General features: G+C 44.6%; 1 pseudogene; it reads left to right on the forward strand.

The window, feature by feature from the left end:
- Positions 1-250: 250 nt before the first annotated feature.
- Positions 251-14583, forward strand: part of LOC126932406 (store-operated calcium entry-associated regulatory factor-like) — a 32799-nt pseudogene continuing 18466 nt past the window's right edge.

The raw sequence follows: 14583 nt of genomic DNA on the forward strand, positions 1-14583 counted from the left end.
ATACTGGAGTAAAGCACCCAGTGAATGGAATGATTGAAATATGGCACCCTCGGGATGTCTTCAGTTTACCGAGACCTTCTCCTCTGAGAAGTGCTTTCCTCTACCAACGGGGCGGGTGGGATAGTTTCTGAGATGAGTGGAGTACAGGGCCCCTGGGCAGCTGTTTCTGTGATGTGCGGCACAGAACGATGACCAAAGAGCTGAAGAGGGTGGAGGGAGAGACAGACTTACAGAGAGGAACAGAGACCAGATGCCGGCCACCCGAGAAAAGAAGGAACCCAAGACAAGGCTGCCTGGGGTCCTGACCGCTTCTCAGTTCTGGGTTCCAGATCCCAGGCTCGTAAGGGGCTCCCTGGCTTTGGCTGGGTCTGTGTTGAAACTCAGTATCCTTATTTAGGATTTCTCTTGTGATGTTAGTTCACTTAAGATAGTGGTTTTTAAAAAGTTTTGGTCTCAGGAAAACTTTTACACTTTTAAATCTTGTGGAGGACCCCAAACAAACTTTGTTTTTGTGGATTATATGTATTGGCATGTCCTGAATTTAGAATTTAAAACTAAGAAATTTAAATAATATTTATTAATTCATTGAAAAATAACCATAAACCCATTTGCAGATCTCTTTCATGTCAAACCTCACAAAGGATGGCCAGATTCTTTTTTTTTTTGAGACGGAGTCTCACTCTGTTGTCCAGGCTGGAGTGCAGTGGCGCGATCTTGGCTCACTGCAAGCTCTGCCTCCCGGGTTCACGCTGTTCTCCTGCTTCAGCCTCCAGAGTAGCTGGGACTACAGGCGCCCACCACTCCCCGCTAATTTTTTGTATTTTTAGTAGAGACGGGGTTTCACCGTGTTAGCCAGGATGGTCTCGATCTCCAGACCTCGTGATCTGCCCGCCTTGGCCTCCCAAAGTGCTGGAATTACAGGCGTGAGCCACCGTGCCCAGGCTAGGATGGCCAGATTCTTATCTTTGCCTCTACATACAATCTTTTGCCATGCCACGTGGCCTCTGGAAAACTCCACTGCATCCTCATGAGTGAATGAGAGTTAAAAAGGCAGATAATAAAAAAAAGGCAGATCGTGTTTTTGAAATATAATGAAAATAGTTTTGTCCTCACACTTTAGATAAACCAACTTAGGTTCTTCTGAGGTTGGTTTATGTAATTAACCAAAGGGTCTTAACTAAGACAGTGATTGACCTTAAGTGCCAGTGTCAGCCTGAGGAGGGTAGCTTCACTTTGCTAAGAGTTCATTAATAAATATGTAATCCAAACACCATCTCCTGATTTTCTGAGAGTGAGTAGATGGCAGTCACTTAAGTAGCCTTCACATGGACACACACACAGAGACACACAAATATACAAGTACATACAGACACACACAGGGACACAGACACACACAGAGACACATATGCACAGACACACAGAGGCACACACACAGAGACACACATGGAGACACACAAACATGCAAGGCACACACATAGATATACAGATATATACAGACACAGAGGCACACACAGACACACAGACACACAGACATACAGAGACATATACATAGACACAGGCATACACAGACACACACACACACACAGGCACACACCACACACAGATACACAGACACACACAGAGACATATGTACAGACACATGGACACATACACGTACAGAGACACAGGCACGCACACAGACACACACACAGATGAACAAGTGCATAGGAGGAGAAGCTAATGACATGTCAATGCCATGGATACAGGGGTAATGCCTTCCTTTTAAAATATATATATATATATATATATATATTTTTTTTTTTTTTGAGACGGAGTCTTGCTCTGTTGCCCAGGCTGGAGTGCAGTGGCGCAATCTTGGCTCACTGCAAGCTCCGCCTCCCAGGTTCACACCATTCTCCTGCCTCAGCCTCCCGTGTAGCTGGGACTACAGGCGCCCGCCACCGCGCCCGGCTAATTTTTTTAAAAAATATTTTTAGTAGAGACGGGGTTTCACCGTGTTAGCCAGGATGGTCTCTATCTCCTGACCTCGTGATCCTCCCATCTCGGCCTCCCAAAGTGCTGGGATTACAGGCGTGAGCCACCGCACCCGGCCACTTAAAATATTTTTGAAGGACCTTCCCTTTGCCGCTGTTGGAGCTCCCAGCCTTGCAGTGCAGCCCAGCTCAGGCCGCGGGCGCCTGGTAGCTGTGTGCTGTCTTCACCAAGAGCTAAGGCCACTCTTTGACCTGCTTTTGCTTCTGCCAATTGCAGGCCCTGCCCCGGGCTGGAACCTTGCTATGGGAATGTGAGATCGATTTAGATACTGCATGCAAATTTGGAAAAGCTGGTGAGCTGTGAAGGCTATGAGTCCTCTGAAGACCAGTATGTACTAAGAGGTTCCTGTGTTTGGGAACATAATCTAGATTTTACAGAACTTGGTGAGCAGAAATGGGGAGAGTCTGGAAAACACCACGGCTTTACCCCTTTCTCACTGGTCACTGTAAGTAGTGGTCCCCAGATTCCCGCAGCGTGGGCAGGTTGATCAGCATCGTGTGCTCCTTGCTCTTGCCTTTGTGGTGTATAAGTTGTTCCTCAGTGGTGGTCAGTGTTCTGCTGCACTGTATTCTGAGTGTCCTCCATCCTCCCACTGTTATCAGAGATTCACCAACTCAGCAGGACCTCCTTCCCAGGCTCAAAGTCTGAGTTCACAGGACCGCAGAATCCTGGTTGTGGTGCAACTTCTGGTTTTGGCAGTACTTTTGCAAGAAAGTTGAGGTCCTGGAAACTGGACGAATGTTAGAATATTTGTTTGGCAGCAATAGAGCAGCAACGCCCTTCTCAGGCTCATGGCACCTCCCATCCTTTCCTCCATCATCCTCTCATCCTATCCTCCTCACCCTCCCATCCTATCCTCCATCACCCTCCCGTCCTATCCTCCGTCACGCTCCCATCCTATCCTCCATCACCATCCCATCCTGTCCTCCGTCACACTCCCGTCCTGTCCTCCGTCACTCTCCCGTCCTGTGCTCCGTCATCCTCCCACCCTATCCTCCATCATCCTCCCATCCTGTGCTCCATCACCCTCCCATCCTATCCTCCATCACCCTCCCATCCTATCCTCCATCACCCTCCCATCCTATCCTCATCATCCTCCCATCCTGTGCTCCATCACCCTCCCATCCTATCCTCCATCACCCTCCCATCCTATCCTCCATCACCCTCCCATCCTATCCTCATCATCCTCCCATCCTGTGCTCCATCACCCTCCCATCCTATCCTCCATCACCCTCCCATCCTATCCTCCATCACCCTCCCATCCTATCCTCATCATCCTCCCATCCTGTGCTCCGTCATCCTCCCGTCCTGTCCTCTGTCACGCTCCCGTCCTGTCCTCCGTCACCCTCCCGTCCTATCCTTGTCACCCTCCCGTCCTATCCTGCGTCACCCTCCCATCCTATCCTCATCATCCTCCCATCCTATCCTCCGTTATGCTCCAGGACGTGGAGTAGCCACGCTTATCTGCTGCTTCATGAAGACTCAGGCAGCCATTTTGCATATTCAGACTCACATATGAAAACCAGAGTGGCTTCGGGATATGGTGGTGCCAGAAGCTGATAAAGCAGAAATGCGATGTCAAACATTGGATGTAAAACTTTTGGATTTTTCATCACTTCCTTTTTAGAAAAAGCGCTACCTCCTAACAACTGGGGAAGGGGATATTACAAAGTTCTGTGGTGTTTTGTCCTGTATAGTGTTTTTGATTCTGTTATTTGAGACCAAGAGTAGATATATGATGAAATACTTAAGTATCATATGTCAGTGTAGCATGCAGATGCATATTGCAGTTTTGGAAGTGATGATTACTGTGGAATGTTAAAAATATATTGTTTAATTTCTGAAACCTATGATGCTATAAGCAGCATTGGGAATGAAGGCATTGTACTAAAAGAAACTGTGGACAGAAAACTTCAGTCCGAGGTGGTTGTAGTTATTACCTCATAGAGACAATCATATTCTGTTTGGAATTATATTTTCTGGTGTCTGCTCTTCTTCAAACATGGAAGCCAAGCTATGGACTGCTAATTGTGGGTTCTGATCACTTTTGAACTCTGGAGCTTTGAATCCCTCGGTGGTGGTTCTGGTGGGGTGGCCTTCTGGGAAGTGGGCATTACCTTCTATAGGGAAAGGTGGAAACGAAGCTTCTAGAATGTGGCCGTGAATGATTGTGTGCTGACAGAAATGCTCGAAACCTCCATATTTCCTCAGTTCACGAGAGGTAAAGCTCAAATGCTTCAACAAAGGCCTTTTAAAAATGAAAGTTCTCTTTGGAATCTCAAATATTGTTGTAATGGTCTATTACAATCTTTCGTTAAAATGATAGGATACATAAAACAAAAAACAATCTTTTTTTTAGCAAACAAGTAATTCATTCTCATTGTGGAAAAATTAGAAAAAGCCAATAGACAAAGGAAAGGATTACCCTTCATCCCGCTACCCCAAAGTAATCTCTGATAACATTTTGGCTACATCCTTCTGTATAGATCTATGTTAATTTTTAAACAAAATGGAAAAACAACCAGGTCTGGTGGCTCGTGCCTGTAATCCCAGTGCTTTGAGAGGCCAAGGCAGAGGGATCGCTAGAGCTCAGGAGTTTGAGACCAGCCTACAGGGAGACATGGCCTCTATGAAAATAGTCTAAAAATTAGCTGGCATGGTGGCAGTCCCAGCTACTTAGGAGGTTGAGGTTGGAGGACCACTATAGCCCAGTTGTTTGAGGCAACAGTGAGCTATGATCGAGCCTGGGTGACAGAGTGAGGTCCTCTCTCCAAAAAAAAAAAAAAAAAAAAAAAGTGGCGACACATTGAACATAATTTTTATAAACTTTCTTTTTAAGATTGCACAATATATTATAAATATCTATCCCTGTATGTAACATATATTTCAGTAACAGTTTTTTAAAGGCCGCTTTGATAATATATCTGTTCTATAATATAAATGTATCATAATTTATTTAGAAAACTCCCATTATTGTACACTTAGTGAGTTTTTTATTTTGCTATGAATATACATCTTTGCACCCATTATTACAACTGTTTTTAAACTTTTTTTTTTTTTTTTTTTTTTTGAGACAGAGTCTCGCTCTGTCACCCAGGCTGGAGTGCAGTGGTGCAATCTTGGCTCACTGCAACCTCTGCCTTCTGGGTTCAGGCGATTCTCCTGCCTCAGCCTCCTGAGTAGCTGGGATTACAGGCGCCTGCCACCATGCCCAGCTAATTTTTGTATTTTTAGTAGAGACAAGGTTTCACCATGTTGGACCAGGCTGTCTGGAACTCCTGACCTCAGATGATCTGCCCGCCTCAGCCTCCCAAAGTGTTGGGATTACAGGCATGAGCCACTGTGCCTGGCTTAAACTTTTTTAAATGAAAAATTTCAAGGAGACACAAAAGTAGAGACTAGGGTGGTGAACTTTCACTTATCCATTCTCTGGCTTCGATAATTATCAAAATATCTTCAGTCTTGTTTAATTTTACACTCTGCCACTACTGCTATATTTAATGCAAATCTAATATCTCATAGTATTTTCCCCATTAATACTTCAGTATGAATTTATAATATGATTGAATGAATTTATAATTATAGATACATACTGAAATTATAAATTGCTAATAGAATTAACACCTAATAATAATTCTACCCAAAAGACTTGAAAGCAATTTCTCAAAGAGAAATTTGTATACTTATGTTCATAACAGCATTATTCACAATAGCCAAGTATCCATCAACAAATGAATTGATAAACAAAATGTAGTACACACATACAATGAAATATTATTCAACCTTAAAAGGGAAGTAAATTCTGACACATGCTACAATGTGGATGAACTTCGAGGACATTACGCTATCTGAAATAAGCCAATCACGAAATGACAAATGCTATATGATTTCACTCAGATGAGGTACCTAGAGTTGTCAAATTTAGAGTCAGAAGGAATAGAGGTAACCAGGGGAAGAGGGAATGAAGAACTATTATTTAGTGGGTATTACGTTTAAAAATTTTTTTTTTTTTCGAGATAAGAGTCTCACTCTGTCACCCAGGATGGAGTGCAGTGGCGCGATCTCACCTAACTGCAACCTCCGCCTCCCGGATTCGAGCGATTCTCCTGTCTCAGCCTCCCCAGTAGCTGGGTTTACAGGTGCACCACCATGCCTGGCTAAGTTTTGTAATTTTAGTAGAGATAGGGTTTCACCATATTGGTCTGGTGGGTTTCACCATATTGATCAGGCTGGTCTCAAACTCCTGATCTCAGCTGATCCACCCACCTCGGCCTCCCAAAATTATAGGCATGAGCCACTGTGCCCAGCCGCATTTAAATTTTAAAAAACGAAGTGTTCAGAAAATGGGTGGTGGTAATGACTGCACGACAATGTGAATGTAGTTAACTCGACTGAACTGTTCACTTAGCAATGGTTGAGACGGTAAACTTTATGTTATGTGTACTTTGCCACAACTAACAATAAAATCAGATAAAATTAAAAATATATTTAAAAATCCAAGGCAATCTGAATAAAATATTGACTTTAGTTAATAAAAAGTTATTAATAACCTGAGTATCATCAGATATCCAGCCAGAATTCAAACTTCCTTCATGGCCTCACAAATGTCTTTTCACAGTTAGTCTGTTGGAAGCAGGAGTGAAACCAGGTCCGCACATTGCATTTGGAATCTGGAATCTTCAGAATAAGTTCTGGGAAGTGAAATGGCTAGCTAAAAGTATATACATTTTTAAAGAATTTTACTGCATATTACAAAATTGCCCTTCATAAATTATGTATCATTAAGCTCCTGTGTTCACTTTTCTTTAAAAGCTGAACTTTTGAAATTATTTCTGGAGAGACTGCCTCCCCGAACTGGACATGCGTTCTTATGGGTCCTCGTATTCTTGCCGGCTTCTGCGCCCACCTCCATCCACCTTCTTGATTGTTCCTCTCTAGTTTTCACTGTCAAGTTATAACTCTAACTGGAAACGTGTGCAAGAATGTTCCTAGCTCACCAAAACCCCAACTCGCCTTTACTCTCTCTGGGTCTCACCGGCTGCCAGACACCTCTCCACATGCCTCTGCCTCCTCCTCCTCCCCTCCTCGCCTTCTGTTTCTCTGACCCATGGCAGCTCACTGGTGTGGTGGTGAGATGGAAAGTATGGCTGGTGGGGTATGGGGGATAGGGGAATGGGGTATGACTTTAAAACAAGGGTCGCAGGAGGAGCAAAAACAGCTTTGAGGGGATCTGAGGTGACAATCACCTGCTCAAATAGACATTTCTATGGCTTTAATGTCTTCGCCTTGGTGACTTTGACATCATAGTCTTCCTTGGGTTGTAGCTTTAGAGCCCCATAAAAATAAAAATGGTTGAGGGATGGAGCTACGAGAGAGGGAGGCAGATAACATTTATTGAGCATGTGTTTGGTGCAGGCATGGCACTTGCCATCTCATCTAGTCCATTCAAAACCCTATGAGGTGGACATCACTTCCTGATGAGGAAACCAAGGCACAGAGAGGGTGAACAAGCCAGTGGGCCTAGGGGCGCCTGGTGTGCTTTGAAGCCCTCCCTGCCCCAGGGGTCTCTCCAGTCCGGGTTGGGTGGCTGCTCTGGGTGAAAAATGACAGGTTTACCGGCGGGGGTGGTGAGGTGGAGGTAGGGGGAAGCAAAGTCGGCAAACAGCTCAGTCTGCAAACCGAAGAGACAAAAGGAAATAACACAGGATTACAGATTTCGTAAGCCCTTGAACTTTTCCTGAACTCTCCCAAAATTTCCTTTTAAAAATACTTTCAGGAGAGAAATTAAACAAAAATTTAGAATCTTTTTTTTTATTTTAGCCAAATAGGAAAAAAACAATGTTTCCTCTGGAGCCAGGAGGCATCACTGACAAGGTTTAGGAAGGAGCTGTCTTTAGAAGGGAATGTCTTCTGACCCTGCTTTCTCACTCTGAGCCCAGAGGGGAGACCTGATTCAGGGGATTAAGCAGTCAAACGTGAGTCCTCGAGGCGCAGCTGGGAAGGAAGAGGAGGCCAGAATAAATCTTATTTTCATTGGCCAAATCTCCAGTGATCTAATTACAGCGGGAAGATATACTGAATGCCAGACCAAAGGAAAAGGCACGAAGCCTGCCTGAGTGTCAGCAGTGTTGTTATCTGTGCTGCCGGGGTTTGCAGAGGACCTGGTTAGAATTCACTCCAGACTCTGCTTCAAATGCAGGGCTATTCTCATCTCAGCCATCCTGGAGCTTCTTTGGCTGAGTGTGTGCTTACAGGACTACGAGTGTGTGTGTCTTCCATGCGCTCATCTGAGGCGGCATTCCTCATTTCTGATATTGACAGGGTCTGTAACATCCAGCATAAAAACGAGAATGATCAAGGGAGGAGAGCCGAAAGCCTGTGATCTGAGTTCACGTGGCAAGCATGAAGCTGCTTCAGTTTTAGGAGGTTGTGGCTGATGCGGGAAACAATTGAGAATTACAAACTCACAAACATGAGTTTGTTCACCAGATCTGGGGGGTGAGACAGAGAGGGTCTCCATGAATCTAGAAACAATTGGAACTTTAGAATGAGGAAAAAAAGAGATTCTTCACCTAATTGGGATGGATTTGTTAGGAATAAAAACATAGAAGATAGACCCGTGGTTTTGTAGCTCTTCCTCCTGAACTTGGTGAAAGCAAACACCAATTATTTTTAGTACTACTTGTGTCCAGGTGGGCCTGTTTTATTTCTCTCCATCCTGAAGCCTGGAGGTGGGTGAAGCGGACCCGGGTAGCTCGTAGCTAGTCTAAATGAGAGTGAGCTTCAAGGGGATCTATATGTCCTTCCCACTAGACTGGGAACTCGTCAAGTCAAGGACCACCACTTCTTTTTCATCTCTCTGTCTCAGTCCTTGGTATTCAGCAGTTGCTGCAAAACGATGACCCAGAGGCCCTTCATTGTGTGGCTGACTGTTTCATTCTGATTGCAGCAAAGAAGACTTAGGTAGGGAAGGAGGTAGAGATGCTCATCAACTCGCAGGGCGTGGCTGATGTCTTCAATGGCTTACGATAAAGTTGAGTGGCAAGTATAGGCATAGCCTTCTGTGATAAGAGGTGCTGGTGCCCGCCCAGGGAACAGGCAGCACAGGAGTTCTATCTTCAGCTGTTTGTGATGAACTCAGGCTCAGCTGCGAGTGCTTAGTCAGCTGCCTCTGCAGCACTGCTGTTGCTACTTTATTAACAGCTGTATGCTACAAAGGAGGGCCTTCAAATTGAATTGCAGTGACCTGATGCTCTAGTTGTTGCAGATGTGACTGGCTAGGGCTGGCATCGTGGGTGGTAAAATAATTTACCAAGATAGTTGTAGGTAAAAAAAAAAAAAAAAAAAAAAAAAGGCAGGTTTATTAGAGACAGTATGAAAATATGTTACAAGAGTGCAATGGGCAGTACAGCAGAGAAGAGGCTGTCTGCCAAGAGGCAGGGGCTGGAAGGAAGTTTTATAAGTTCGTGCTGAGGGGGCTACATGCGGGAGGAGGTATTTGGGAAAAGCATGTTGTGCCAGTGGATCATCTGTGATCAGCCATCTCACATCTCTCAGAACAATTGTTCTCCCCTACCTGGGGGCCCTTCCTCGTTGTTGCATACGAATCAGGACTCCACACCAGTTACTGTTGCTGTGCAACAAAAATCCCAAACCTGGTGATGTAGAGCCATTGCTGCTTTATTATGCTCTCAGATTCTGCAGGTCCGGAGCTTAAAGAGAGCACTGCCAGGACTGCTTGACTTTGCTGCATGATGTCTTGCACGTCAACTGGGAAGACTCAAATGACTGGGGTCTGAAATCATCCAGAGGCTTCTTCACTTCTTTGACACATGGACTCTCTGAGCTGCATGACTTCCTCATGGCACCAGGGTAGTTGGACTTTTTACATCTTTTTACAACTCCTTTTTAACAGAGGGGTTGTACTACTCAGGGTTCTGCAGAGAAGCAGAACATATATATGCACATACACTCATATGTCGCCTAAGGACATTTTGTTCAATGATGGACCGTGTATGCGACAGTGGTCCCTTAAGGTTATAATGGAGCTGAAAAACTTCTATGGCCCAGTGATGCCATACCCATCATAACATCATAGCACAGCACATTACTTATGTGTTTGTGGAGGCACTGAAGTAAATGCTTACTGCACTGCCTGTCATATAAAAGTCTAGCAATACAATTATGTACAGAACATAATATTTGATAATGATAATAAATGACTATGTTACTGCTTTCTGTATTTACTATACTATGTTTTAAATTGCTATTTTACGGTATACTCCTCCTACTTATAAAAAAAAGTTAACTATAAAACAGCCTCAGGCAGGTCCCTCAGGAGGTATTCATAAGAAGGCATTGTTGGCTGGGCACGGTGGCTCATGCCTGTAATCCCAGCACTTTGGGAGGCCGAGGCGGGCAGATCACCTGAGGTCAGGAGTTCAAGACCAGCCTGACCTACATGGAGAAACCCCGTCACTACTAAAAATACAAAAATAGCTGGGTATCGTGGTGCATGCCTGTAATCCCAGCTACTGGGGAGACTGAGGCAGGAGAATCGCTTGGACCCAGGAGGCAGAGGTTGTGGTGAGCTGAGATTGCGCCACTGCACTCCAGCCTGGGCAATAAGAGAGAAGCTCCACCTCAAAAAAAAGGAAGGCATTGTTATCCTAGGAGATGACAGCTCCATGCATGCTATTGCCTTTGAAGACCTTCCAGTGGGACAGAATGTGGAGATGGAAGACAGTGATGTTGATGTTGAAGATCCAGACTCTGTGTAGGCCTGGGCTAATGTGTGTGTTTGTATCTTAGTGTTTAACAAAAAAGTTTAAGAAGTGAAAAAAAATTTTTTTTAGTAGAAGGAAGCTTATAGAATAAGGATATAAAGGCCGGGCGCGGTGGCTCACGCCTGTAATCCTAGCACTTTGGGAGGCTGAGGTGGGCAGATCACAAGGTCAGGAGATCGAGACCATCCTGGCTAACACAGTGAAATCCCGTCTCTACTAAAAATACAAAAAAAAAAAAAAAAAAAAAAAAAAAAAAATTAGCCAGGCATGATGGCGGGCGCCTGTAGTCCCAGCTACTCTGGAGGCTGAGGCAGGAGAATGGCGTGAACCTGGGAGGAGGCGGAGCTTGTAGTGAGGCGAGATCACACCATTGCACTCCAGCCTGGGCAACACAGCGAAACTCCATCTCAACAACAACAACAACAAAAAGAATAAGGATATAAAGAAAGAAAATATTTTTGTACAGGTGTAAATGTGTTTGTGTTTTAAGTTGTTATAAAAGAGTCAAATATCTAAAAAATTGAAAAGTTTGCAAAGTGAAAAGTAACATTAAGCTAAGGTTAATTTATCATTTTAAAATAAATTTAGAGTAGCCTAATGGTACAGCGTCCAGTCTATAGTAGTGGACAGTAGTGTCCTAGGCCTTCACATTCATTCATCACTCACCCATTGATTCACCCAGAGCAACTTCCAGTCCTACAAGATCCATTCATGGCAAGTGCCCTCTACAGGTGGACCATTTTTTATCTTTATACCGTATTTTTTCTCTACATTTTCTACATTTAGATAAGTTTAGAGGCAGCAATACTTACCAATGTGTTATAGTTGCTTACGGTATTGGGTATACTAACGTGCTGTACAGGTTTGTAGCCTGGGAGTAATCAGCTAGACCATCTTAGCCTAGGTGTGTAGTAAGCAATGCCATTCAGGTTAGTGTAAGCTCACCCTACGATGTTCACACAGTGACAAAATTGCCTAACGATGCATTTCTCAGAACACATCCCTGTCATTAAGCGAAGCATGACTATATAAAAAAAATATTTATTTAAAATATATTTATTATGAGGAATTTGGGATTTTGGAGGCTGAGAAGTCCCATGACCTGCTGTCAGAAAAGCTAGCGGTATAATTCATTCCAAATCTAAAGGCCTGAGAACCCGGGGAACCCAGATGTAACTCCCAGTCTGAAGGTCAGAGAAGGTGAGATGAGAGACTCCAGCTCATCAGTGAGGCAGAAAAAAAGGCTCAAATTCCCAAGTTCCTCCACCCTTGGTTCTATTCCAGCCCTGGAAGATGCTCATCTGCCTCAGGGAGGGCAGTCTACTTGACTGAGCCCACCGATTCAAACACTAATCTCATGGAAATATCCACACAGATACACCTGGAAATAATGTTTATTCTGGGTCCTGACCGTCAGTCAAATTGATGCATAAAATTATCCACCATGAGAATGTTCCCAGTGAACAAGGTGAAAGTCAACTAGTGTCATTTCCACTGTCCTCTCTTGGTCAATGCAGTCATACGTCTGCCCAGATTCATGGGAGGGACACAAACTCCATCTCTCAGTGGGAGAAGTGTTGAAAAATTTTTAGCCGTGTTTTAAAACTGCAGACACTCCCCACCCCAACCAAATTTTGCTTTTTCATCTCAGGCAAACTTTTTCTTATAAACCAACTTTATTGAGGTAAAATTTACATGCCATAAAATTCACTCATTCTAAGTGAATAATTCAATGAGTTCTAGTAAAGTTTCTGAGTTGTGCAACCATTACTATAATCCCGCTTTGGAACTTTTTCATTCCTCCCAGTAAGATCCCTTGTGCCTGTTTACAGTTAATCCTGTTCTCAGCCCCAGGTAACCACTAATTTACTTTCTGTTGCTCTACATTTGCTTTCTCTTTGCACACAGACCGTTTAAGTTAAAAGAGGCAGGACTTGAACCTTTTTTTTTTTTTTTTTTTTGAGACGGAGTCTCGCTCTGTCGCCCAGGCTGGAGTGCAGTGGCCAGATCTCAGCTCACTGCAAGCTCCGCCTCCCGGGTTCCCGCCATTCTCCTGCCTCAGCCTCCGAGTAGCTGGGACTACAGGCACCCGCCACCTCGCCCGGCTAGTTTTTTGTATTTTTTAGTAGAGACGGGGTTTCACCGTGCTGGCCAGGATGGTCTCGATCTCCTGACCTCGTGATCAGCCCGTCTCGGCCTCCCAAAGTGCTGGGATTACAGGCGTGAGCCACCGCGCCCGGCGATGGCAGGGCTTGAACTTTTAAAAGAAGTCCCTCCGCTCTCACTCTTGCCACCGCGCCTCCCTCGCCACCACCATCTGATTCCTTTCCTCTCCTTGGGGCTCAGTAATCCGGACTCTGGTGACCCATCTGGAAGGGAGTCCTGGGGTTCCCCATTTGTATAATAAGATGAGGCTGTCAATAGCACCTACATGTCGGATGGGGAGGAGGACTCTGCGCATGAATGAAGGTAAAGTGCTTCGAGCAGGGCTTTGCACACAGTAGACCTTTCAAAACAGGGAGCCCTCTACAGTGTTAGCTATTTAGGTCCATCAGCATGAGAATGCTGGGGAGTGGGTATGAGAGTCGGCATTCTACAGAGAAGGAAACCGGAGCCCAGAAGTCTCAGGGCTCAGAAATGTTGGAGCAGGTTGGGCATGCAGCTCCTGACTTGAGAACATCTCGGGATGTTTCCTATGGAAACATAGGGCTTGGAAAAAGTTCCCACTGCCTGGGACACTCAGGTTCTTTATATGCTTTAAGATATGTTTCTGAAGAAGTTTCATATCTATATTAATTTATTTCAGACCCCTCAATATAAGGGCAGGAGCAAACTAAAGTTTTCACTGCCCTCCACAAACAGATACCAGGGGAAGCTGCTTCCTTTCCAATCAGAGTTAATGAACAAACACTCCTTAGAGGAATGGAAGCAGACTGTGGAGGGAGGGAGGGAGGGAGAGAGAGAGAGAGAATGGGGAGAAACAAAGGATATTGAGTTTGGTCTGGGAAACTGAATTTACCCCACCCCCTCTTAGCTGGCAACTGAGTTCCTGTACCAGACTTGCCAGTGATTAATATTACTTAACCTCACGTAGCTTCAGCTATCCTCTTTCCAGAGTGGGGATTATGAGGATTAGAGGTAAAGCATAAAAGCGCTTAATATTTGGTAAATGCAAGATACATTGTAGCTAGCATGGTAGTCACCATTACCGTTGTCACCGTCACCACCACACCACCTCATCCATCACCACCACCATCAACATTGTCATCACCATTAGTATTTTCACCATTCAAGTTTTTATAAAACATGCTCTTCCTCGGCCAGTGGGAGGGGTGATTGCTCTTTGTGTCACCCTTACCTGCACCTGCATCATTTCTTCTCCTTTTACTGTGGTTATTAAAGATGAACTAACTGTGCTTTGAGTGAGGACCATACCTACATGCACCGTAGACCACATCCCCTGCTTCCTACCAACGTGGTACGCAGAATAAATGGCCCCCAGAGATGTCCACATCCCAGTCCCCAGAACCTGTGAATATATTACTTTACGTGGAAAAGGGGACTTTGCAAATGTGATTGAAAACTTTCAGATGGGGAGTTATTCTGGATAATCACAAGGGTCCTTAAAAGATGGAAAAGGGAAGCAGAAGTTCAGAGTCAGAGAAAGATTTGAAGATGCTGTGCTCCTGGACTTGAAGATGGAAGAAGAAATGCGTTGGCCTTCAGAAGCTGGAAAAGGTGAGAAACACATTCTCCCCTAGAG

This window comes from Macaca thibetana, chromosome 12 (genome assembly GCF_024542745.1).
Source record: "Macaca thibetana thibetana isolate TM-01 chromosome 12, ASM2454274v1, whole genome shotgun sequence".
NCBI classification, from domain to species: Eukaryota; Metazoa; Chordata; class Mammalia; order Primates; family Cercopithecidae; genus Macaca; species Macaca thibetana.